Genomic DNA, 26,162 nt, shown 5'->3' with positions numbered 1-26,162 from the left:
TTCATAGCCGGGAGAGCCCAGAAGGATGGCAAGATTATGGTGGAAGGAATAGCGTCAGCAATAGTGCAAGAGAAGTTACCACCCAAGAGAGCCGATCCAGGTATGTTCACTTTGCCTATAGCTATAGGAGATGTGAAGGTCAAACATGCAATGTGTGATTTGGGAGCGTCCATAAATGTTATGCCATTGTCTATCTATAACCGATTGAAGGGAGTTAGATTGTCTAATACAAGGGTGTTGATCCAACTGGCTGATAGGTCGTGCATAAGTCCTGAGGGAGTTTTAGAAAACGTGTTAGTAAGAGTGCATGATTTTACCTATCCTGCTGATTTTTATGTGATCAAAATGAGTGAGCATGAAGCTAGGGAACTAGTGGAGTGTTGTTAGGAAGACCATTTTTGAGAACGGCTAAGACAATAGTAGACATGGCCGAGGGGACAATTTGCATTGATTTCCATGGAGAGAAATTTACTTTTGATATCAATGAAGCCATGAAGAAACCGATTGATTCTGAAAATTTGTGTTATGTTGACGTGATTGACCCCCTTGTCCAAGATTTTCTTGAGACCGAACTATTGCAGGAGAAACTCCAAGCATTAGATGTTTATGAGCAGACTGACGTCGAAGCCGCTGCATGGTGTGAAATGATCAGTAGCCAAGGGTTGACTGATGAAGAAATAGAAGTAGCAATCAAGGAATTCTGTCAGAAATCGGAGTTCACTGGAGCCGCAGGGGTTCAGCTACCAGCCAGTATAGAAGAACCATCGAAGGGAGGTTTAGAAAAAGAAGGAGAGATTGAGAAAAACCCTCTACCCGAAGACACACTTCCACCTCAAGTTGAGCTGAAGAAGTTGCCACCAAATTTGAAGTATGCCTTCCTTGGAGAGGAGAACTCTTATCCAGTGATCATCAGTAGCAGCCTCACGAAAGAACAAGAGGCTAGGCTACTGACCGTGCTGAGCAAGAACAAGAAGGCAATTGGATGGAGTCTTACAGATTTAGTGGGGATTAGCCCCGACGTCTGCATGCACCACATTAGGTTGGAGGAAGGAGCGAAGGCACATCGAGATGCTCAAAGGAAGGTAAACCCTAACATGCGAGAAGAGATATTGAAGGAGATCTTGAAGTTGTTGTCGCTAGGGATTATCTATTCAGTACCGGATAGTGAGTGGGTCAGCCCGATCCACATGGTCCCAAAGAAGTCGGGCATCCAAGTAGTTCAGAATGAGAGGAATGAACTGATCCCAACGAGGCTAGTCACGGGTTGGCGAATGTGCATCGATTACCGTAAGCTGAACAATGCGACCAGGAAGGACCATTTTCCCCTGCCGTTCATCGACCAAATGTTGGAGAGATTAGCTGGGAAGAAGTTTTTCTGCTTTCTAGATGGGTACAGCGGGTATTTCCAAATTTACTTAGATCCTGAGGACCAGGACAAAACCACTTTCACTTGCCCGTTTGGAACCTATGCATACCGTCGCATGCCCTTCGGCCTGTGCAACGCTCCAGGTACGTTTCAACGATGTATGATGAGCATATTTTCTGATTGATTGAGGATTGCATAGAGATATTCATGGACGATTTTACGGTTTACGGAGACTCGTTCGACTCTTGCCTTCACCATTTGGATATAGTTTTGGAGAGATGTCAAGCAAAGAGTTTGGTTTTGAACTTCGAAAAGTGCCATTTTATGGTCGCCGAAGGGATAGTTTTAGGACACGTGGTCTCAGAGAGAGGTATCCAAGTGGATCGAGCCAAGGTAGATGTTATATCCAAATTACCATTCCCTACTGATCAGAAGGGAATAAGGGGTTTTCTGGGGCACGCCGGATTTTATCGAAGATTTATCAAGGATTTCTCCAAGATCGCCCAACCCCTTACTAGATTACTTCAGAATGACGTGGAATTCATCTTTGATGAGCAATGCAAGGCTGCTTTCAACCTTCTCAAGGAAAAGTTGATATCCGCACCTATCATAAGGGCTCCTGACTGGAACCATCCGTTCGAAGTAATGTGCGACGCCAGCGATTTTGCGGTAGGAGCCGTGCTGGGCCAGAAGATCGACGGGAAGAGGTACGTAATTTTTTATGCGTCCAAGACTTTAAATCAAGCCCAGCGGAATTACGATACCACTGAAAAGGAGATGCTGGCAGTGGTGTATTCTTTCGAGAAGTTCAGGCCATATTTGTTGGGATCTAAGGTCATAGTGTATACTGACCATGCGGCGATTAAGTATCTGATTGCCAAGAAGGAATCCAAACCACGCTTGATCCGATGGGTACTCTTGCTACAAGAATTTGACTGGGAGGTAGAAGATAAGCGAGGAGTCGAGAACAAAGTGGCGGACCATTTGAGCAGAATAGTGCAAGATGGAAACGGTGACGAAGTGCATGATAAATTTCCAGAGGAACATTTGTGTGAGGTGATTTTTGTGCCCAGAAAAATTGATTGGGAAGACGTGTTCAAGCTTACTGGTCAGAATGATACAGCAAAAGGAAAAGAGAAGGTAGGGCAAGAGCCTTGGTAAGCGGACCTGGCCAACTACCTGGTAACTGGAGAGCTTCCAGAAGTGCCAAGTGTTACCAAAGCCCAAAGAATGAAGATCAAGAGTGAAGCGAAATACTACTTTTGGGACGACCCCTATTTGTGGAGGGTAGGGTCCGATCAAGTGATAAGGAGGTGCATTCCTGACTGGGATCAGCGGGATGTTTTGACCCACTGCCATTCGTTAGCATGCGGAGGACATTTCGGGTCCAAGAAGACGGCTAGGAAGATTTTGGATAGCGGCTTTTATTGGCCAACCCTCAACAAAGATGCGTACGAGTTTTGCAGAAGTTGTGAGCGTTGCCAACTGACCGGTGGAATATCTGCCCGGGATGAAATGCCACAGGTACCCGTAATAGTTTGTGAGTTATTCGACATTTGGGGAATGGATTTCATGGGGCCTTTCCCTTCATCCTATGGGAATCTGTATATCCTAGTTGCTGTAGACTACGTCTCCAAATGGGTGGAAGCCAAGGCCATAGGCACGTGTGAAGCCAAGGAAGTGGCCAAATTCTTAAAGAGTCATATCTTCAGCCGATTCGGTGTGCCCAGGGCGATCATATCCGATCAAGGTACACACTTCTGTAATCGCACAATTGAAGCTTTAATGAAGAAATACGGTGTGCACCATAGACTATTCAGCCCTTACCATCCGCAAGCAAATGGTCAAGCAGAAATCTCTAACCGCGAAATAAAGAAAATTTTGGAGAAGACGGTGAACACTTCTAGGAAGGATTGGAGTGTAAGGTTAGAGGATGCTCTCTGGGCGTATCGAACAGCCTACAAGACTCCCATAGGCATGTCCCCTTACCGGATTGTCTTTGGAAAGATGTGCCATTTACCAGTTGGAATCGAGCATCGAGCATACTGGGCAGTACAGAAAGTGAATATGGATGCTACAGCCTGTGAAGAAGAAAGGAAGCTGCAACTGCAGGAGCTTGAGGAACTTAGATTGGAGTCATTCGACTCCGCCATGTGGTACAAAGAACGAACTAAATTATGGCATGATCGAAATCTGAGGACTAAGGAGCTCCATGTTGGCCAGAAAGTACTACTCTTCCAGTCAAGATTGAAGCTTATGCCAGGGAAACTCAAGTCCAAATGGACAGGACCTTACATCATAACTGCACTCCGATCCAACGGGGCAGTAGAAATTTCAGGGAGTTTTTCTAACTCTGAACCTTTCATAGTAAATGGGCATAGGTTGAAAATATTCAGGGATAATAGCGAGGTGGGTGTAGTGGATGAAATTCCACTACAACCACTTACATCGGTTTCATACTGATCAGTAAGATAGGAATTTGGAATTCCGCGCGGCCAGTTTCCCTTTGAGAATAGTATGCATATACTGGCCAAGTTGAATTCCAAATTACCTAAGAAAGTTGTAAATATTGTAAATACGTAATTAATATTTGCACGCTAGATAATTCCTAAAAATCCAAAAATATTTTCGGGCCTTAATTTTAATTTGAAGTGCGCATTGACCAAAGGATTACTTATCTGGTGCTATTTCAAAATGTTATTTAAGTGCCCATTTAAATTAGTTTCTTTTTTAGGTAAGTATAGGAGAAGTTATGGAAAGGACGAAAATTTGAATTAAAGCTTGTTCAGCTTTTGCAGGGTGACAGCAGGAGAAATGGCGCGTGAGCAGAGGGGAAAGACGCGTGGACCAATCAGAGGCCAGCAACCTCAACCACCCCTCCCGTCTGAAACGTCGCGACCGGCTACCGCTAATAACCGGTTACAACCACCTGCAACTGCTCTCTCTCACCAGAATTAAACTTACCGTCTCAACCCTTTCCCCTCACAAACCCTCATCTTCAATTCTCCTGCAAGAAATTCTTGTCCATCTCTCTCGCGAAACATCATTCTCAACCCCAACTCTCAACCCCACCTTTTCACCACTAAATCGCAGATTTCCACTCATGGGGAAGAAAGCTTTCGCCCAGAAAATCAAACCGCGCCGCCAAGAAACCCAGGAGGCACAACCACAGCAAAATCCACCGCCACCAGCACCGACCGCTCAGCCACCACCTATGATTTCCATGGATGCCATGATGGCATTTCTTCGTCAACAGGACCCTACTCGGGACTGGACGGCGGCATTGACTGGTTTTGGTCAAGTGGGGGGCGTAGGAACCGCACCCAGTGAAATTCCGCCTGCGCCGGTCAGTCATGCAGCAGATTCAGTGCCGAATTCGGCAGAGCTCGACGCTATCACCGCACATTACGACTCCGACTCTGAGGAGCATAAGAAAAGGGCAACCCAGGAAGGGAGTGGCGAAGCGAAGAAGACGCCCGAAGAGGAGCCGGAGTCTCATAAAGTGGAGAGGGAGGACATAGATCTGAACGAATCAGCCCAGAAGCGGTCGTTGATGACAGATGAGGAGTTTGAGTCCATCTTGAACCAAGTAGGGCAAGCAGCGGAAGCTACTGCCTCAGAGGCTGAGGGTCTAGACCTCGCTTCGAAGGCAGTAGGCCTGAGCACGGAAACAAAGGGAGAAAGAGAGACAGCAGAGCCAGAAGTAGAAGCACCCACCCCAGTGGCCCCTCAGGTTGGAAGGCCGATTCCGGTCAGGCGAAAACTGGTGGTGAAGGCAGACCCCAAGGCAGACTCGCCCAAGCCGCAGAGGGTATCGCAACGTTGTTTGGGTAGGAGGGCCTCCAGCAGGGTAAAACCGAACACAGCGGAGGACCCCATAGAGATCGCAAGCGAGGAAGAGCGAACCACTCCGAAAAAGGCTGAAGGTGAACCTGTTCAAGCTACTGATCAGGAGGACACAGGAGTATCACCAGTACAGAACGAACCGGACACGACAAAGGAAGGAATGGCTGGGGGACCGAACCTCACATCAGAGTCGGGAAGGTCTGATGGATCTGAGAAGAACGAGGCCTTACTCCAAGCTGAGGAGGAAGCCAGGTACCAGATAGAAAGGAAAAGGAAAGGCAAGGCCGTTATGAAGAAACAGCCCAGTACCAAGAAACCGCGTGTCGTGAACACCGGAATCGTTATTACTGAACCAACTCAAAGAACTCCACCAAGCCAGCGGGAGTTGAGTGACGACGAGTATACAGCCAGCACTGAATCATCTTCCGACAGCAACATCTCTCTGGCCGATGAGGAGTACACGGAACAACAACTCCCTAACGATCATCGGGAACTATTGCATCCACCTACAGAACCACTCCGATATAAGCGTTGGACGGTGGAGCTCACTGATGACGTCGTGGAGGGGATGCAATTTTTTGACTCCAAGGAGCTCCAATCCATCTATCGCACCAAGAACGCAAAAGGCAAGAAGGTTAAGTGTGGCAAGGTAATTCATCTCCCCTCGTTAGATGAATTGAAGGTTCGGGAATCGTTTCTAGCCCTTTTCCACGAATTGGGTTTTGAATGGCTATTGAGGAATGAGAATTTGAATGTTCCGGTCGATTTGGCCAAAGAATTTTTCGCGACCTTTCGATTCAAGGTCACAACGGATTTGGATGTAGAGTGTATCAGTTTTAGAGTATTTGGCGGAGAGATTAGGATGAATTTGATTGAGTGGACTGTTCGGCTGGGGATATGCAGTTTGGAGGAGGCCATAGGGCCCGAGTGGAGAGATAGGGAGCGGGGGATTCCCCGCAGGCATGTGGACTTTGAGCCCCAGGTAGCTTGGGAAGAGCTTACTCACCCCGGGGCGGGACAGTTTCAGTCCATTATCTCCCGATCTATCCATCTCAACGATCCTAATCTCCGCCTGGTTCAACTCTTCTTGGGTTACAACCTCTTAGGACAGTCGAATTCGGCAGTCCGGACATCGATGACCGAATTGTATCTGATGTGGTGTGCCAAGAGAGGCAAGAAGTTGCACTTAGGATTCTGGACTGCATACACATGTCACCTCATCGCTACCCACCCAGCACGGAATATTTCGCTCTGCCATATATTGGGAATCTTTTTGAGAAACAACGTCACCGTTTCAGAGGACAAAGACTTAACCCCCTTGACGATGGTGGACGCCCCAGGATTGTTTGATACCCCCCTATTCGTCCGGACGAATGCAGTATACATGAGGCAAGGCGTGCCACACTTCTACGCGATGGGAGAGGAAGCTATACCCACTGCTCGGTTGGCAGCAGCTCATGAAGCACCGGCAAACGACCAGAGACAAGAGGGGATGGAAAAAGCTGTGGAGAAGATAGCAGAGGGAAGCAGACAGATAAGGGCAGAAATGATCGGATTGGCATCGGACCAGGAACAACGTCAAACCAGAATGGAGAAGGAAATGGAAGAAGTTAGAGAGGAGAATAAGCAATTGAAGGCAGAGATGGTCAAGCTAGCGGGAGTAGTGGAACGGATGTTGGAGAGATCTGCAGAGCAGAAGACATTGGCTCAAAAGCAAGACGCTATGGAGACGTTAGTGACTACTTTGGGAGAGGAAAACCATCGATTGATCACGGAGATGGGCCGGATGGCATCCGTGATAGATGTGTTGTTGGAAGAAGTGACCTGCCGGAAGACAGAACAAGCTACAGGAACAAGCGGCCATGGAGGCCAGGACGATGAGACCCACCCACCAGAGACAATGATAGACGAGCCCAAGGAAGAGAACGCCGAGGTGCCGGCAGCAGCCGAGGAACCGACGAAGGAGAGTGAGGATCACACTGGAACGGAAGAGGAACCCCTGGAAAAGCAGCCTACACCACCTGCCCCACGGAGGAGCAGGAGACTTCGCTAAGACCACCCCCATCTAACCAAGTTAGTTTTTCTTTTTATTTTCTCATTTTTAGCTTTTTGTTTTTAATTGTGTTTTGTGTACCCCACCCTTAGAACCACTTTTCCTAACTCTTTTACCCAGATAAATACCCCTAGCCCCTGGGACTGTGTGTGTGTGCAAAGCGTGAGGCGAATGAAGCCTACTGGCCAGAAAGATGTACAAGAAAGCAGACTCCAGCTGGGCAAGAAGGTTCGGAAGAAAATCGACCAGGGAGTTATCCCGGGTCCACAAAAAGAAAAAAAAGGAGAAGAAGAAGGAATAAGGGTGGCGAAGCCACGAAGGAAAAGAAAAAAAAAGAGAGAGAAGAATGTGGAGAAAAATGGTCAGAAACTTGACCACAAAAAAAAAGAGAAGGAATAAGGGTGACAAAGCCACAAGATGATACTGAACAGTTGGAGACCCAAGCCAGAAGCGCCAGCTAAAAAGCAACTGATCAAAAGCCTACAGCACACAGTTCTCCCTTATTAATAAAATAGAAATTTTGAAAACTTAGAGCCTTAGGAACATCTACCCCAAAACGCTGCAACCCAATAGCCCCATTACAAGCCTTTAAGTCCTTCAGTAGCTGCACGTGAGATCTAAGTCCGAAGCAAGTGTGGTTGAGCATATTGAGAGAATGCGGTCCTAACATTCCTGGTGAGGTATGAGAGACCGAGTGAATCTAGTGTTTGGTCGAGAGTTTGGGCGATCTTGACAAACGGATGTACTGACCAGGAAGGAATGGGGGGTGGCAGAAGTTCAAGGCTGTCTAAGGCCGGATTGCACCAGATCCCGAAGTAAAGGATGGTTGAAAATATAGCCCAATCTTTGTGTTTTAGTTTTTATTTGTGTTTGTGTGTTTGTGTGTTTTTTCTGTGTTTGACCAAGTGTTTTTCTTTGCGTCGTTATAGTATAGAGTCTAGTTTAGGTAGAGTCGGTCAGGGGAAGTAACCAGGCTAGAATTCGACTTATTCGTTTTTGTTTGTTCTTCACGCTTGAGGACAAGCATGTGGTAAGTGTGAGCAGTTTGATAAGTCGTATTCTAGGCCTAGGTTACTGGTCAGTATGATGTGCGTAATTGAATTATATCTGCAAAAACTAGTTGCTTAAGCGTGCAGGGTAGGCATTCTAGCCAGTAGACAGAGTTTCAGACACTTCAAGTGAAAAGGGCGTCAGGACGATTACGTACTGACCAGTATACATGCAAATATGGCTCGAGATGGAGAAAGAGGATAGCTGGGACTGCTCAATCACAATTAAGGGCAAAGAAGTCATCTCACCGCAAGGTCTTACCCTAAAAATCAAGGGTAAGCCTCCCTATAAAAGGAAGCCACTTGGAGAGAGAAGGGATCATCGAATTTATCATCATCATCACTCTTAGGTAGAATTCTCTCGGAGTTCAGTCCTTCAGCCCAGTCCAGAATCTCGTTCCTCGCCACTGCCATGGTCACTTGAAGATTTAGATGTTCCCGGAGTTCCAGATCGTCCATTCTAGCCAGCAGAACCGTAGTTAGAGATATCATCGCCCGGAGTGGCAAAACACTTTTACTCGCTTTCGTAGTTTAACTCGCTTGCTTTCTTTACGTTGGATCTTTTGTTGCTTTTGGATATTTTCTGTTTTGAAGTACTTGTGGAAGATCCGAACGTGTTTATGCTATGAAGTTGATTTCCGTTTCGTATATTGTGTCATTTTCTTTTCCTTCCTATTCCGCCTAGTTAGCTTAGATCTAAGGTTCCTTGGTGTTTTAAGTGCTAAATCTTTTCTTTCCTAGTTTCCGTAGCAATTTCTTTAGTTAAACGTGGAACTGTTCGATCGTGAGTGAATCGCTGCATGTGAAGTCTAGTTTGAGTGCGTTTCGTTTCCTGTTGACCAGTACGCGGAGTTGCAGTTTCTGTGTTTTGATTTCAGATTTGGTGTTCTTATTTGTGGATCTGTGTTCGCGAATTGATATGCTGTGTTTCTGTGTTGAATCTGGAATTATTTTCTGATTTTAGTTTGTGTTGTTGAAGAAGATGATGTCCAAGTCTAATGTTGGGGACCACTTTGCTTTTCAGATGCTTTTTGCTTTTTGTCCTTTACTTTTTAGTTATAACCTGCAGATCTGTCAGCCTAGTCACCATGACTACCACTACCCTCTGAATATTCTGTCTAGCCCAAAACAGAATCCCGTACCTTCCAAATACTTTCTGTTACAAAAATGTCTCCCCATTTCCACGTACACAGATGCACCTCTACACTTCTTTCCCCATTCTAGTCAGTAGGAAATTACCTTTAAGTTCTTGCCTAGGTAGAGACTCAACCCGAGCGTGGTAGCTAACCAAACCATCCAAAATATCACCACAATAGTTTTAACGCACCATCTCTGTGGGATTCGACCCTTACCACCACTATACTGATCAGTAGAAGTGGGTGAGGAATCTTTGAAACCAGGGTCTAGGCTTAGTTAGGATCTCTATCCTGACCAGTAGGATATATCCTTGCTTGAACGACACCTAAGCACCCTGAGAAAACCAATCGTTTCAAGATTCCCCCGGTTCGCTGACACCTCTCACAGTTCTGACAAAATTCGAAAGCATCCTTATTCAACGTAGGCCAGTAAAACCCACTGTCCAATACTTTTCTCGCGGTCTTCCTAGGTCCAAAGTGACCTCCACACGCTAGGGCATGGCAATGATTAAGCACACCCCTTTGTTCCCACTCCGGGATGCATCTCCGAATTACTTGGTCAGCTCCCATTCTCCATAAATACGGGTCATCCCAGAAATAATGCTTGGCTTCGCTTTTGAGCTTCATCCTCTGGGCCCGGGAGATTTCCTGCGAACTGGGCACCTCTCCAGTGACTAAGTAATTTGCCAGGTTAATGACATGGCTCAGCATTCTTCTGACATTTCCCTTTCTCGGCATCCCCTGGACCTATTAATGCCATGATCTTTTCCCAATTGATGGGTCTAGGAAACTCTTCCATATAGTACAAATGTTCCTCGGGGAATGCATCTGGTATTGCTTCCTCGGTCTCCCCTTGAAAAATACGACTAAGGTGATCAGCCACCTTGGTCTCAGTTCCCTTCTTATCCTTAACTTCCCAATCAAATTCTTGTAAAAGTAACACCCAACGAATTAATCTTGGTTTAGACTCCTTCTTTGCCAGTAGGTACTTAATAGCTGCGTGGTCTGTGAAGACTATCACCTTCGACCCCAGCAAGTACGGGCGAAATTTCTCAAATGAGTATACTACTGCCAGCATTTCTTTTTCGGTGGTGTCATAATTCTTCTGAGCTTGATTCAGTGTTTTGGATGCATAAAAAATCATGTAGCTTTTCCCATCAATTCTTTGACCTAGCACCGCCCCCACGGCATAGTCACTTGCGTCACACATAATTTCAAAGGGTAGATTCCAGTCGGGTGCTCTAATAATGGGAACAAAAAACAATCTATCCTTTAACAATTGAAAAGCCTTTTTCCATTCCTCCTCGAACACAAACTCCACATCGTTATGCAATAAGTGAGTGAGTGGTTGAGCAATCCTTGCGAAATCCTTTATAAACCTCCTATAAAATCCTGCATGCCCTAGGAATCCTCTCACCTCTTTCTGATTCGTCGGGTAAGGCAATTTTGAGATAACATCGATTTTTGCTTGATCTACCTGTATGCCTCTTTCCGATACCACATGCCCTAAGACAATTCCCTCAGGGACCATAAAGTGGCATTTCTCAAAATTCAAAACCAAATGCTTTTCCTGGCACCTCCTCAGCACTATATCCAAACTTGCCAAACACGAGTCAAATGAATTCTCGTACACAGTGAAGTCGTCCATAAAAATCTCAATGCAGTCCTCTAAGTGATCCGAGAAAATACTCATCATACACCGCTGAAAAGTCCCTGGCGCATTACACAGACCACACGGCATCCTCCTATAAGCATACGTTCCAAAAGGACATGTGAAAGTTGTCTTTTCCTGGTCATCGGAATCCACGTAGATTTGAAAGTACCCACTATATCCGTCCAGGAAACAGAAATATTGCTTGCCTGCCAACTTCTCCAACATCTGGTCAATGAAAGGTAATGGGAAGTGGTCCTTCTTAGTAGCCTCGTTTAGCTTCCGGTAGTCAATACACATCCTCCACCCAGTAACAAGTCGAGTGGGGACCAACTCATTTTTATCGTTCTTAACTACCTGTATTCCTGACTTCTTGGGTACCATATGTACTGGACTAACTCATTTACTGTCTGGTATGGAATATATGATTCCTAGGGATAGCAGTTTCAATATTTCCTTCAGCACTTCTTCCCTCATGTTCGGATTCAACTTGCGTTGCGGGTACCTACAGGCTTTTGCTCCCTCTTCTAGACGAATGTGATGCATGCACATATCTGGACTGATTCCAACCAAGTCAGAGAGCGTCCACCCAATAGCCTTCTTGTTTCTCCTGATTACGTTCAGCAATTCCTCTTCTTGTCCCTCGGTCAAGCTGCTGTTGATAATTACCGGGAAATTTTCATTCTCCTCCAGATACGCATACTTGAGTCCAGGTGGAAGTGTTTTCAATTCTTTCTTGGGGACATCTTTTTCCTGAGGCAGGGATTTTTCTCTGTCGCCTCCGTTGTCGCTCCCTTCCTAGACTCAGTAGAATCCTTCATGCTTGCCACATACGGTGTCTTCCTTGATCTAGCTAGCTCTGGGCTCATACAGAATCTCAGAATTGCTTCAGCTAGCTCATCATCTGATAACTCACTCGTGTTCATTGCTTGACACCAACTAGCTACTTCCTCATCAACGGCATGACTCATTTCGGAAATCTCGATCTGTTCCTGCATTAACTCTGTCTCAAGATATTCCTGGACCAAGGGGTTAATATGTAACATCCCAAACTTTTGTGACCCTTTTTATTATGTTATTGGAATTTTGGGGAATTCTGAAACGTTTGTTTCTATGTGATTAAGTGCTTTGTGTGAAAAAAAAAATTGACGTGGTTATTATGGAATGACGAGCTTGAGATTTATGTTATTCCAATGTGGGGAAATAATTAATAGGATCATGCATTTATTCTTTCCCAAGTCAATTCATTGAAATATTCGGCCCGTTTCTAATTATGGAGACAGTATCTTATTTCGTGGATTTAATTACTTGTTTCGGGATATTTATCCAAATTAAACCCAAACCAAAAGATCCCTAAATTGTACTACATGAAATTTGAACCCTATTCTTTTATCCTTGGGAGTTTCGAAAAATCTCCTATTTAAAATAGGAGAATGAATTATTTTCCCTTGATTTAATTGGTGCATTATTGATCCCCATCTTTCGATTTAAATCCAATTAAATCATGTTGTATTTTATTTCTTCACCCAAAATAAAGAGAGAGTTGGAATATTTCCTTGGCTATTTGAGCCTAGCAATTTTCGGCCCCTCCAATAAAATATGGAGGATATTTTATTTGTTCCTATTTTGTGGAACCCCATTTTATTCAAATAAATTCCCATGTCTAATTAATTGGGGATGTGAATATCTTCCTTCTATTTTTCCTCCATATCACACGCCCCTTTGCATTATTTTTCCTTGTGGGAATTTAATTAATTGTTGCCTATTTTATGGGAGCCTTTTTCCTATAAATAAAATTACTTAATTTAAATCCTATTTTGTTTAATTGGGGATTTAAATAATTTCCTTGTACAATTTTTCCTAAAATTTTCGGCCCCCTTCTATTATTTCCTACTTGGAGATTTAATTTAATTGTTCCCTTGTATTCATTATTTTTATTTCCTAAATTATGAATATATATTCTCTCCAAGTAAATATTGCTATATTTCCTTGTAATTAAATCAGCAAATTTTGGAATTAATCCCCTCAAAATACACGCCTACTTTGTGATCTAATTGTGGGATTTTTATTTAATTTATTCCTCTCACAATTTAATTATTACTTGGGTATGAATTAAACCTAGTACATAAAATAGAATAAATCCTAACCCTAGCCACTATTTTCACACGCCTCCCTCTCCCTCATTTCTCTCCTCACACGTTTTCCCTCTCCTCTCCACTCTCCCATCTCCAAAAATCTTTCATTCAAGCTTATTCTTGCATCCATTGAAAGTACCTTCGAGAGTTTCCGACGGATCGCTTCGTTCTTCTCTTCTACCGATTGGTTTTTGTAAAGGAAGGTATAATTGCACACTTTTTCTTCTCCTTCTCTTTTGAACCATGTTTTGAGTCCTACATGCATGTAGAGAGTGTAGGTTTGATAGATCGCAAGTTTTAACGGTAGGGAAATTGTGTGTTCGTAAGAACTTGTTTGATTTTTACGTTGTTGATTGGAATCATGTGTATTGGATCGAAATATTTGTGAATAATATGAAGTTGTGTGCAAATATGTGTATGAAGAACGTGTAAGCATGATTATGTGTTTTCGAGCATGAAAAATCGGTGGTTGTGTTGTGGAAGTTTAAAAAACCCTAATCCCGAATTTGAACCAGAAACCTGTGATGCACGACCAGTGACTTATGATCTGTATTCGACCCATCAAACGAACGAATTTTGCTACGATATTTTTACTGAGTAAACTTCAAGGTGTTTTCTGTGTCTCGTGTAAATTTCAGCCTGTTTTATCGAAAAATGAATTTTTAATAAATTTTTGAAGTTGACTGCACAAATCTGCCAGAAACGTGAGTTCTCGCCATGAATGTTTCGTTTTCGGTTTGACTGACCAAATGACCTCCGATCGATGTGATTCTTAAACTATATGAAAATTTGAAGTGTCTTCTGTGTTGTGTTAAATTTTCAGCATTTTTGGGAATCGTATGAATTTATGGTGAATTTTTCAAATGAACTGCGCAATACTGTCAGAAATTGTATGTTCCGACCAGAGAGTTCAATATATGATATGACTGACTAAATGACGTGATTTCGATATGAAAATTTTCATGGATGAACTTGAATGTGTCCTCTGTATCGTGACCAAAATTTAGCATGTTTTGAGGTCGGGTGAATTTAAAGTGATTTTTACAAAATGGTCGCGCATTTCTGCCAGTTTTCTGCCTTGATTAAATGACACTTTTTCTCAAGTTTAAAAGTATTGTATGATGCATGTATGTCCAAGGAACGTGTCTAAATGATGTGATCACGTGTGATAAATCGAAATGTGTTACGATGTGTTCTCCCATCTTTGTGACGTATGTCGGGTCGGGGATTTGAGAAAAACGACGAGAGAATCGATAGGACATGCATAGTAATATGTTGTTGGGGGAAACTAATTGTGTTGTCTTTGACAAGGGTGTTGTGTAGTCGTGAACTCGAGGATCGAGAGTTGCTAAGTTGGGTTGTGAATTGCTAAGCGAACGAGGTGGGCTTTCTTTCAAACCTCTTTACTTTTCCGAAAAATATTATGTGGAGATACAAGGGTGGTTTAACTGTTATGTCATGCCATGGACTGTTTTTGTTATGAGATTGTGTGCCTGATGCCTAGTTCGTATGAGTTTACTCTGTTAGGCTATATGGCTGTGTTGTGAAACGAATTCGGGTCCGAGTAGGGCCGTAAACCCTATCGGGCTGTGTACACTGGTGGGATCGTGAGCCGTCCTTGCAAGTCGGCCGGTCTCGTGGGCGAATAGTGTGGCCACACTTTCGTCGCACTGTGGTTGTGATTGTTGGATTGATGTGAAAAGTGGGGAGATTATTTGACTGGCCAGTCTATGAAACATTTTTGTGTTCTCGTGATATTTTCTTTACTACGTATAAAACTCGAGATCACTGGTATGGATGACATAACTATATAAATGTTTTCGGCATGAGCCCATTGAGTACAACAAGTACTCAGCCCTGCAATTTCTTTTAAAAATTTTGCAGGTTGAGCGGGATGTTGCGGTGGATGTTGAGCTGGCTAAAGACCCTAGGATACGTTGTGTCGTCATACATAGGCGTGATCCTTGACTCTCTTGAACCTTATTTATCCGCTGCTATATTTTAAACTGTGTCTTAAGACCTTAATCTTTACGTTTTTGTGTTTGAACATGTATGGTGGTGTTAGGATTTAAACGTGTGTTTACGTCGTCTTTTGAAGATGGTATTCTTCGGGATTTGAGTTAATGTTTGCTTTACTTTAGTTATTTAATTGTTGTGTTTTCTTAAGTCTAATTTTTCGGTTATCTTTTTTTTTAAAGTATTTTTATCTTAGGTCTTTTCAAAAAAATTTACCTTAAAATCTTTTAAGTAAGGTGTTCTTTTAAATTGTTGTCCATGCATGTCGGTCACGATCGCCGCGTTGTGGTACCATCTTGTTTGGGCGGTCGTGACATAATAACATCTACAGCATGCAAATTTTCAACGTCAAGAGGTTTTTTCATTGCCTCGTCTATGCTGAATGTATATTTCTCCCCATTATAATCAAGGCAAATAGTACCGTCAAAAACATCAATGATAGTCTTAGCGGTACGTAAGAAAGGTCTCCCTAAAAGTACTCCGCCAGACACTGCAGACTCATTATCACTCATTCTTATCACATGAAAATCGGCTGGGTACAAGAAATCCTGCACCTTTACTATACATTCTCAAGTACTCCTTCAGGACAAATGCATGACCTATCTGCCAATTGGATCACAACTTTCGTGTCCACCATACCTACCCCTATTAGCTTCTTGTATATAGACAGTGGTAACACATTTATCGACGCACCCAAATCACACATGGCATGCTCGATTTGTACATCACCAATAGAGATGGGTAAGGTAAACATACCTGGATCATTGCATTTCGAAGGCATCCTCCGCTTTTGAATCACTGCAGAGACGTTGTCGCCTATCAAAATCTTTCCACTGGGTCTAGCCTTTCCAGCTATAAATTCCTTGATGAACTTGCTAAACATCGACAATTTTAAAGCCTGTAAGAATGGTAGATTGATCTCCAATTTTCCAAAAATATCCATGAAATCCACCGGCTCTTCCTTCTTCTTCTTGGCTTCCCCCCAGCTTGGGAAAGGCTTCAGTCGCTTCTCGACTCCTGTAGAGCTTTCTGTTGAGGATTCTGATGTGTAATTTTCGAGCTTTTATATCAATGGATTAATATCACACAAGTTTAATTAAAGTAGCTCTAAAATTACAACCTATCTGCAAGAGTACAGATGTAGTTGTAGTAAAAGAGTGTCGAACCACAAGGAGGCGTAGGTTATTTAATTTGAGATTAACAAACTAAAATTTGATAAAGAGAAGATAAAACACAAAAAGATAAACAAAAAATACAAAACTTAGAAAATAGAGGATAAGAAGAAATCATTGCTCCAATATGTCTCGGGCTTATGAATTGGGATACTTCGATGGACTACTATGATCAAGACTAGGTTTAAGAGGATTAAGTTTGTTTTACGCTCCCTATCCGCTGAACACTTCAAGAGAATTGTAAACCTAGGATAAGCTGAACACGTCTCCCAAGTTCTACTCACTAACCTATCACCACCACTAGGTCGCGTAGCAAGCTTTAGATTAGCTTCTTCAATTGTCAAACACGATAATTAGCTCATTTAACTTAATGCCCACGCGGAAGCGCAGCAGACACTAAACCAAATTTATAGATGAAAACTATCGATCCACTCGAGATTATCTCCCTGAACAAGTATCAAATCTCGAGTTCCTTGCATATGAGTACGACCAAAATCTATGCTAAAGAGGCAATAGAATAATGGCTACAAAATTCTACCTAACTAGACGTCTCAAGATTAGTAGAAAAATTAAACAATTCATAAACAAGAATCACACGTAAATCAAACCATAATAATCATCAAAGTATCCAACAATTCACCCTACAACATATTCGGAGCAACGAAGGAAATTTAGCCAAACATACTAAAATGAATTACACCAAAAGAACCGTGAACCGTGAACTCCGTGGTGTTCTCCAACTCTAGATGATGGATGATCTCCTCCGGGATGGAGTATGGATCCTTCCTTCCTCTTCTTCCTTCTCCTATTTTCTTCCTCCCGTCTAAAAACTGTCCTTCCCCTATTTTCTTATAATTGTCCCTTAAAATAATCAAATTAAACTTCCCACAACCATTTTGTAAACCGACAGCCTTTTTCTCTCTCTCCTGCCGTCCCTTTCTCTCTCAAATTTTTAATCAATTCCAATCCCCCAATTGCTCTCCCCCAATCCCCGGCAACGGCGCCAAAACTTGATGTGTAATTATAGGTCGATTAAAGCAATATGGTTTTGCACTCAAGTTCAATTAATTAACTCTAATATTACAACGATTCTGCAAGAATACAGAGTCGAATGTAGTACTTTGAGTGTCGATCCACAGGGAAGGAAAGATTATTTAATTCCAAAGCAAAGGAAAGACATACTAAAAGGTATTTTGATTTGAAGATTTTGTTTTCAATATTAAGCTAAAACAATTAAAAGGAATAAAACGAGTAAGACGAATTAAGAGAAGAACTTGTTACTCCAAACATTCACGGATAAAACGGTGATTTATTCTAATAGCCAACTCTATCTTATGAAGTACGGGACTTTAATATCAATTCACGATGCTAGCACTAAACATGCTCGACATACAATAGTTTAAGAATAGTTGAACACATATTCAATAAACTAATTTTCATTAATCTACGGATCCTACGGAAGCGCGAGACTCAAAGATTAATTACTATAAGCACAAGAAATCCATTATCAAATTATTATTTGAACAAATCTAATTGATAATTCATTATCACAATGATCCATCTTATTCAAAGTTAAAGAGACATTTGAATAAGAATAAGTATCTACTACAAATGATGCACCACAAGTAATAGATTTAAACAATAAAATTGTGATAAAGACGATCAGAAGATGAAGAAGAATAAAGCATAAATCACATGAACAAATTATCCGATTATATGTTTGGAGCAACACAATATTCTTAGCCTAACATAATCAAACTAAAAACAAAGATAATGGAGATGAAAATCCTTGAAACCATGGAGCTTGAAGATGATGACTTGGCTTTTGATAATTCTTTTTTCCTAGCTAAACACGTCACTTCCACTTCCAATTTGCCTATTTGTTTCTCCCAACTCAATCTCAATTTCCAAGACAAATCCTCTCCAGATCCGTCTCCTTTCCTTCTCTCCCCTCTGTCACTCCTTTTCTCATTTTTCCTACCCCCTGTCACTCCTTTTCCTTTTTTTTCTGCCACTGTCCCCCTTGTCACAATTCTTTCTGCCATTTTGCAGTTAGAGTCACAAACGCCCGACCGGGCGAAATTAGCAGGGATAATCACCCGACCGGGCGAACTGCTGCTGGGTGCATCGCGGAAAACGCCCGACCGGGCGTTTTGTGTCTTGAAGAATCACCCGACCGGGCGAACTTTCTGATCTCTGCATGCTTTGCCAATTCCACCCGGCGAACTTCCAGCTTCCAACCCTCCTAAACTTCAATACAAATACAACTTGATGAGTTATAATTAACATAAAAATGTGTAGTTTAGGGGGAAAAGTATAAGAAATATGCTACGCATCAGATTCTCCAGTTTCCTCCCTTACTGCCTCGTTTTCCAATACTGGCTCTGGATCGAGGAAGAATGGTTCCGTTGTCTTGGGCAGGGGTTTCTCCAAATCTCCTTTTCTATGATCATCCTTGACCAAAGAACTTTCTCTCTCCAAGTCCCTAGACCTAGGAATTGTTTCCTCTTCCTTGCTTTCCTTGGGGCTTGTCGCTTCTTTCGTTCTTACCACTGGCCCATCATATCCCTTCCCGGATCTCAAGGTAATCTGACTTATATTCGCTCTATCTGGTGGCCTTACTGAAGCGGGAATCTTTCCCTCATTTCCCCTCATATCACTCAAAGAAGTGGCTATCTGGGACAATTGCTTAGCCAACATATCCATGGCTGCTTTTTGCTCCTGTTGAGCATCTTTAAGCTTGTGCACTACGTCATTGTTCGATTGCAGATTATTTTGCATATGTTGCTGAGAACTGACGAGGTCGTGCACCATATCATCGATACTCTTTGATGGCTTCGGTGGCCGACTGGGTCCTGGCCCTATACTCAGAGTCGGTCCACTCACTTGATTCTGGCGAGCGTTTCCTTGACCTCCTGAAGAATTGTTATACTGATTTCCTTGACCTTGGTAATTGTTATGAAAATTCCTTTGGTGCGGTAGTACATAAGAGTTTCCTAGATTGCTCTGATTTCTGTTTCCCCAGCTCGAGTGGTCTCCTTGGTTCCGATTGATCCAGTTGCCTTGCCCCTCTTGATTCTTTCCTGACCAGTTACCTTGTCTTTCGGGCTGAGGTGCAAACTGCTGACTTTGTTGTGGTGCTGGCTGATTCTGCTCATTGTCAGTCCATCTGAAATTTGGATGGTTTCTACAGGGTGCATCTCTTTGTCTCCCTGGATTCCAGCTCCCATCGGGATTCCAACTTCCCATTGCATTGACCTGGGCCTGATAATCTCCTTCCTGGGTCCCGTAATATTGTTGAATTTGATTGTCTCCTGGACCAGGTGATTTCTCCTTCCCTTGTGAAGCCAGTGGAATCGTCTTTTCAATCGCGTTCAAAAGAGCCTTCTCGAGCCTATCAATCCTTGCTTCGACTTTGTCATCTTCTTGTTTTCTCACAGCATGCACCGATCCTCTTCTCACTGCATTCCTAGGGTTATCGTACGTTTTCTTAGCGTCGATCAACTTCCCTATGATCTCTCTTGCCTCACTTCCCCTTTTTCTTGTGAAATTTCCCTCACCCGAGGAGTTCATTAAGTCCTTTGACTCGGGAGTTGCTCCTTCGTAAAACAGAGAGTAGGTCTCTGCCTCTATCATTCGGTGATTTGGGCATGCGTCCAACAACCCCTTAAATCTCGACCAATACTGACTCAAACACTCATCGTAATCCTGCTTACACTCTAGTATTTCTTTTTTTAGTGCATTCGTCTTGTTGGACGGGAAGAAATAATCTAAGAATTCCAACTTGAAGTCCCTCCACGTGCGGATAGAATCTGGAGGCAACCTCAATAACCATGTATTAGCTTCCCCCTTCAAGGTAAACGGAATAGCACGTAGGCGATAATCCTCCTCCGTTGCATCATTTGGCCTCTTCTGAATACCACATAACTTACTGAATTCATTTAAGAACTCATATGGACACTCATTTCTACGCCCAGAGAACGTCGGCAAGATGCCGAGTACGTTCGTCTTGATCTTGATAGTTCTCTGGCGTGGATTCATCATTCTAGCTTGAGCTGGTTCTCCATCTAAATGGGCAGTGAGAGAGCCGATTTCTGGATCTGGATCTACCACCTGCGCCATGACTACTTCCTCTGCTTCCCCTGTTTCTGACTCTGTTTCTGATTCGGGTGGTGAATCTGGATCTTCGCGTCCTGACGACGTCCAAGACTCGTCGCTAGTAAATTCACTCGGAAACAGATCTCCCGTGGTGAACCCTGATCTGGTGGTCACAGTAGAGACTGTATCCTTAACCAGCCAGTTAAACTGGCCGTGCTTCCATCCAGATGAGTTGCTCCAATAGGTAGATCTTGAGCCTCTGCTCATAAACTGCAAACAAAAGAGAAAGAAAACAATCAGAACTATTTACACCACAGACTCTGAACACTAACACTAAGCATGCCATCCATCCCCGGCAACGGCGCCATTTGAAGTTTGAGACTTGGTGTGAGGAGAGGGGCTCGTGTGCTTACAGAGAAAACTAATGCAATCTCTCGGTCAAGACACTGCGCTTCTTAAATCCACTGGATCACTAGGTCCAGGAACTCAAGGAGCACAGAGTGCTTCTGTCGTTGGACACCCTCGACTCTCCTTCAAAAATAAAATCCCTCAACCCGTCCATAGTATAGGGAAGTGGGGTCGATCCCACGAAGATGGATTCATGAAGTAGTGCTTAGAGACTTTGTGGACGAGCGGCTGCTGCCACGCAAAAGGGTTGAGGTTTAAACTACCACTAGACCTGGGCACGGAATTTAAATGCTAGATCTAGGATATAAAACACTTATAAAATCAGACATCAACACCGGAAGAAACAATTACTCACTAGACCATGTAATGACTAACTAAATATGACTAGGCAGAGAGAATTGAAAAGTGGGGACCACGACATTCAAATAAGGTAAGTACGGTAAAAGCTGCAACTAACAAACTCATGCAATTTCCCAACCAACTCAGACGCGTAAATGGAGAAAACAGAGCATACACCTAGATTCGAAAAGAATATAGAAATCAGGACGCCGGAAACTAGCTACGAATCGGAAATACATCAGACCTACATAAACTAGGCGAAAGGAAATGAAAACACGTAAGCTAGGCATGAAATTAAATCAGCACGGCTCAGATTCACGTCGAATGCTTAATCCACTCCGGATCCAAGCCATCCGAACGCAATACTCAGCAAAATCAACTCCATAACTCCGATTCTCACAGATCTACTCCGATCAGCTCCAAAATCCAACAATCACAGACAACCCCACAACAACAACAAGTTAAAAACTCCGATTCATCCACTAACAAACTCCATTCTCCCAGATCCAGCCTCGAAAACAACCAACTCCAACATTCCAACTCAGAATTCACGTAACAATAATCAACAAACAAAGTTTAACACAATCGGCATAAGTGAAAACAAAACTTGCATAAAACAGGGAAATATCCAGAAAATAAAGAGGTCCGAGCTTCGAACAGCGAAGCTCGGTGAATTCAACAGAAGTTTACTCGGAAAATAAATTGTTTCTTCACCCTAAGAAGGACGGTGTTACAACCAGATCGAAATGTATGAAAACTAGAGGTGAACCCCCAAGTGAGCCCTGAATTTCCCGACGAAAGAACCCAAGAGTGTGAAGAAAAGTGAACTAAGCTACAGGCTGTTAGCAAGGTCTCCCACCGAGAAGATCCCTCCAGCGTGCATGCTTCTTACTTTTATAGACGCGGACATAGCCTTCTAGAGTCTTCGTAGAAATCCCTATTCTACCCTTCAACTCCGAGGCTTCCTCCGTCAAGCAATTTTCCGCATAATGTCCACTTATTCGCCTTCTTCCTAGGTCCACGCAACTGTGCATGAAATTAGCCTTATCAAGGACCTGGCGAAAATCTTCACACACCTGGCTTAAAACGTGCGTTAGACCCAGAAATTTCACAAATTAAAGCCCTAGACCTTTGCATGAAATTAGCCTTATCAAGGAGGTATATCATCTTCATCTATTTGCCCTAATTTTGGCTCCTACTAATTACTTCATGTCCATTCATATGTGAAGGCTTAATAACTTCTATTGCTCGAACCAGAATCAAATGCTAGGTGTGTAGGATGGAAATTAAAGAGTAAAGCAAAAATTCTCTACTCAAATCTTGTAATTAAGGGGAAAATTACTAGAAAATATGAAGGGAACTGGGATTTCCATCTATCTGATCCTTCTCTGTATTCTCTCATTGCACTTAACCAAATGAGCTTAAGATAGTCATATTATATGCAACGAGCCAATATTCAAAATGGAAGCAGGTATTTGCCTTGTGTAGCTAGTTCGACATAAAAACTCCTAAATTGCAATTATGCACAATTTATACTCTGTATAATGAATAATGATTACCCAAGGTGGTTGTAAACAATAGATATCGATATCACCTACTTGATTGAGTTGTTTCATGGTCGATGATAAAGGATAATTAGAATACAATCATACATACTTATCAATCACCATATTCCAATTTTTTATCTTTGAATTTTTTTTGCGTAGGTTGCAGAAAAGTTTATGGTAATGCGTGAAGAATGTTAGAAGGTCAGTTTGACTCGATAAAGAAGCTGCGAGAAACAAATGTTCCAAGTGTTTCGTATACGAGACAGGTAAGACTGCTGCCACTTATCTCCTAAGTTTCTGTGTAACTGTGTTAACGGGAGAAGTTTTAGTATTATGACTTGCATGGTTAGCCATATCCATATTAGTTATGTTATAGGATTGATGAATAGCATTCAGTAACTTCTATTCATGTTACTCACATCAGTAACTTCAATTTTCCTCTCTTTCGATTTCTATTTTGTCAGCCCAACAGCGATGATGAGGAAGACAGTGATGAAGATGATGCAATTATAGAGAACAATATGTCAGCAATGGAAGTTGATGCTCCACAATCACAGCGCCAATTGGATCACAATCTGAATGATATTGTGGCTGATGAAAGTAGCACGAAAGATACTCCTCAAGTTGTGGATGGATGGACTGTTGTTTCAAAAAAGAGTAAAGGGAGAAAGAAGTGATGGATTGATTACATTGGCTCGAGCCACTTTAGGTACGAATATTTGAGTATATGTAAAGACAACATTTTTGTTTGCATTCTTCTCATGTTTTGTTGAGTGTTTCAGGATGTTTTTTGTTCAAATCCTCTAAATTTATCTTATGTTTCAGGATATTTTTTGTTCAAGTCGTTTTGTTCCTACTTTGCTGCAAGTAACTAGAGAACGCACATACTGATGCTAATTGTGGATTTCTTATATTTTTCATCATTTTCAAACAAGTTTCTCTTTTGATTGAAAAGTAATAGTCCATGAAAGAGCTATTTTGATGCTTAATGGGAAGACAAGAAATGTAGTACTTATGTAGCATTTTAGTCAAATAATGTATATTTCCAGTCTAATAATGTACCGCGGCTAATAATATAGATTTTTAGAATAATAATGTAGCTTAACACAACCATTCAATTTAAGGATCCAAAGACTGTGATTTGTGACTAAGATGATGTAAGGACCCCAACACACCCCTAATGATATATACGTAGTAGGGGTATTTTTTAAAAATTTATTGTTTGTTCATAAAATCATGAAAAAGTTAGATAAGGATGAATGTATTTTCTTTCCGGAACTTATACATCATTAAACTTTATTTTGGGCCTTTGAATATCGTGTAAGAGCCCACACTAAATAAAACAAAAAGGGCAGCCCTAAATACGATCAACTTCTTCAATCTCTGAATTTTCTTTTTCCGTGTCAATTTCAAAGAAGAAGAAAAAAGGGCAAATTCGAAGGATGAACAACCACCGTATGACTCCGGAGGCAGCGGCGCAATTCGGTGAATGAATTCAGATGGTTCTTTCTCGGTGGACTGCACTGCGGATGGCCATCGAAAACGGGTGGGGTGGCCGCGACTCTCTCCAGAAATCGCAGCAGCTCGGCCACAACCTCTTCAATTTCCTCACTCAATCGAAAGGTATTTCTCACTTGAACTGATACTGGTTAATTAATATCTATTCATATGCTAAAACACAGTGTTATTGAGATGGTATAAAAACCTAAGTTTGTTTTAGTAATTGTTGGATTTTATTTGTTGTGCAGATTAAGTGTATATTGATGATGTAGAGGATATACTTTATGAATTCATGGACTCTCTCAATACTGAGATTCAGGACGGCAGTGTTGAGGAGGTATATCATCTTCATCTATTTGCCCTAATTTTGGCTCCTACTAATTACTTCATGTCCATTCATATGTGAAGGCTTAATAACTTCTATTGCTCGAACCTGAATCAAATGCTAGGTGTGTAGGATGGAAATTAAAGAGTAAAGTAAAAATTCTCTACTCAAATCTTGTAATAAAGGGGAAAATTACTAGAAAATATGAAGGGAACTGAGATTTCCATCTATCTGATACTTCTCTGTATTCTCTTATTGCACTTAACCAAATGAGCTTAAGATAGTCATATTATGTGCAACGAGCCAATATTCAAAATGGAAGCAGGTACTTGCCTTGTGTAGCTAGTTCGACATAAAAAACTCCTAAATTACAATCATGCACAATTTATACTCTGAATAATGAATAATGATTACCCAAGGTGGTTGTAAACTATAGATATCGATATCACCTACTTGATTGAGTTGTTTCATGGTCGCTGATAAAGGATAATTAGAATATTATCATACATACTTATCAATCACCATATTCCAATTTTTTTTCTTTGTTTTTGCGTAGGTTGCAGAAAAGGTTATGGTAATGCGTGAAGAATGTTAGAAGGTCAGTTTGACTCGATAAAGAAGCTGCGAGAAACAAATGTTCCAAGTGTTTCGTATACGAGACAAGTAAGACTGCTGCCACTTATCTCCTAAGTGTCTGTGTAACTGGGTTAAATGGAGAAGTTTTAGTATTATGACTTGCGTGGTTAGCCATATCTATATTAATTATGTTATAGGATTGATGAATAGCATTCGGTAACTTCTATTCATGTTACTCACATCAGTAACTTCAATTTTCCTCTCTTTCGATTTCTATTTTGTCAGCCCAACAGTGATGATGAGGAAGACAGTGATGAAGATGATGCAATAATAGAGAACAATATGTCAGCAATGGAAGTTGATGCTCCACAACCATAGCGCCAATTGGATCACAATCTGACTGATATTGTGGCTGATGAAAGTAGCACAAAAGATACTCCTCAAGTTGTGGATGGATGGACTGTTGTTTCAAAAAAGAGTAAAGGGAGAAAGAAGTGGTGGATTGATTACATTGGCTCGAGCCACTTTAGGTACGAATATTTGAGTATATGTAAAGACAACATTTTTGTTTGTATTCTTTTTATGTTTTGTTGAGTGTTTCAGGATGTTTTTTGTTCAAATCCTCTAAAGTTATCTTATGTTTCAGGATATTTTTTGTTCAAGTCGTTTTGTTCCTACTTTGCTGCAAGTAACTAGAGAACGCACATACTGATGCTAATTGTGGATGTCTTATATTTTTCATCATTTTCAGACAAGTTTCTCTTTTGATTGAAAAGTAATAGTCCATGAAAGAGCTATTTTGATGCTTAATGGGAAGACAAGAAATGTAGTACTTATGTAGCATTTTAGTCAAATAATGTATATTTCCTGTCTAATAATGTACCGCGGCTAATAATATAGATTTTTAGAATAATAATGTAGCTTAACACAACCATTCAATTTAAG

The 26,162-nt window shown here is 41.9% G+C and overlaps 2 pseudogenes; both read left to right on the top strand.

The window, feature by feature from the left end:
* The window catches only part of LOC121786577, a 34,908-nt pseudogene extending 11,356 nt beyond the window's left edge, over window positions 1-23,552 (top strand).
* Window positions 23,553-24,258: 706 nt separating this feature from the next.
* Window positions 24,259-25,845, top strand: LOC121786787 (annotated as a pseudogene).
* The last annotated feature ends 317 nt before the right edge of the window (window positions 25,846-26,162 follow it).

The sequence above is a fragment of the Salvia splendens genome, chromosome 22 (assembly GCF_004379255.2).
Source record: "Salvia splendens isolate huo1 chromosome 22, SspV2, whole genome shotgun sequence".
NCBI classification, from domain to species: Eukaryota; Viridiplantae; Streptophyta; class Magnoliopsida; order Lamiales; family Lamiaceae; genus Salvia; species Salvia splendens.
The sequence above is the reverse complement of the archived record's forward strand: the minus strand, read 5'-3'. Positions and strand labels throughout refer to the sequence as shown.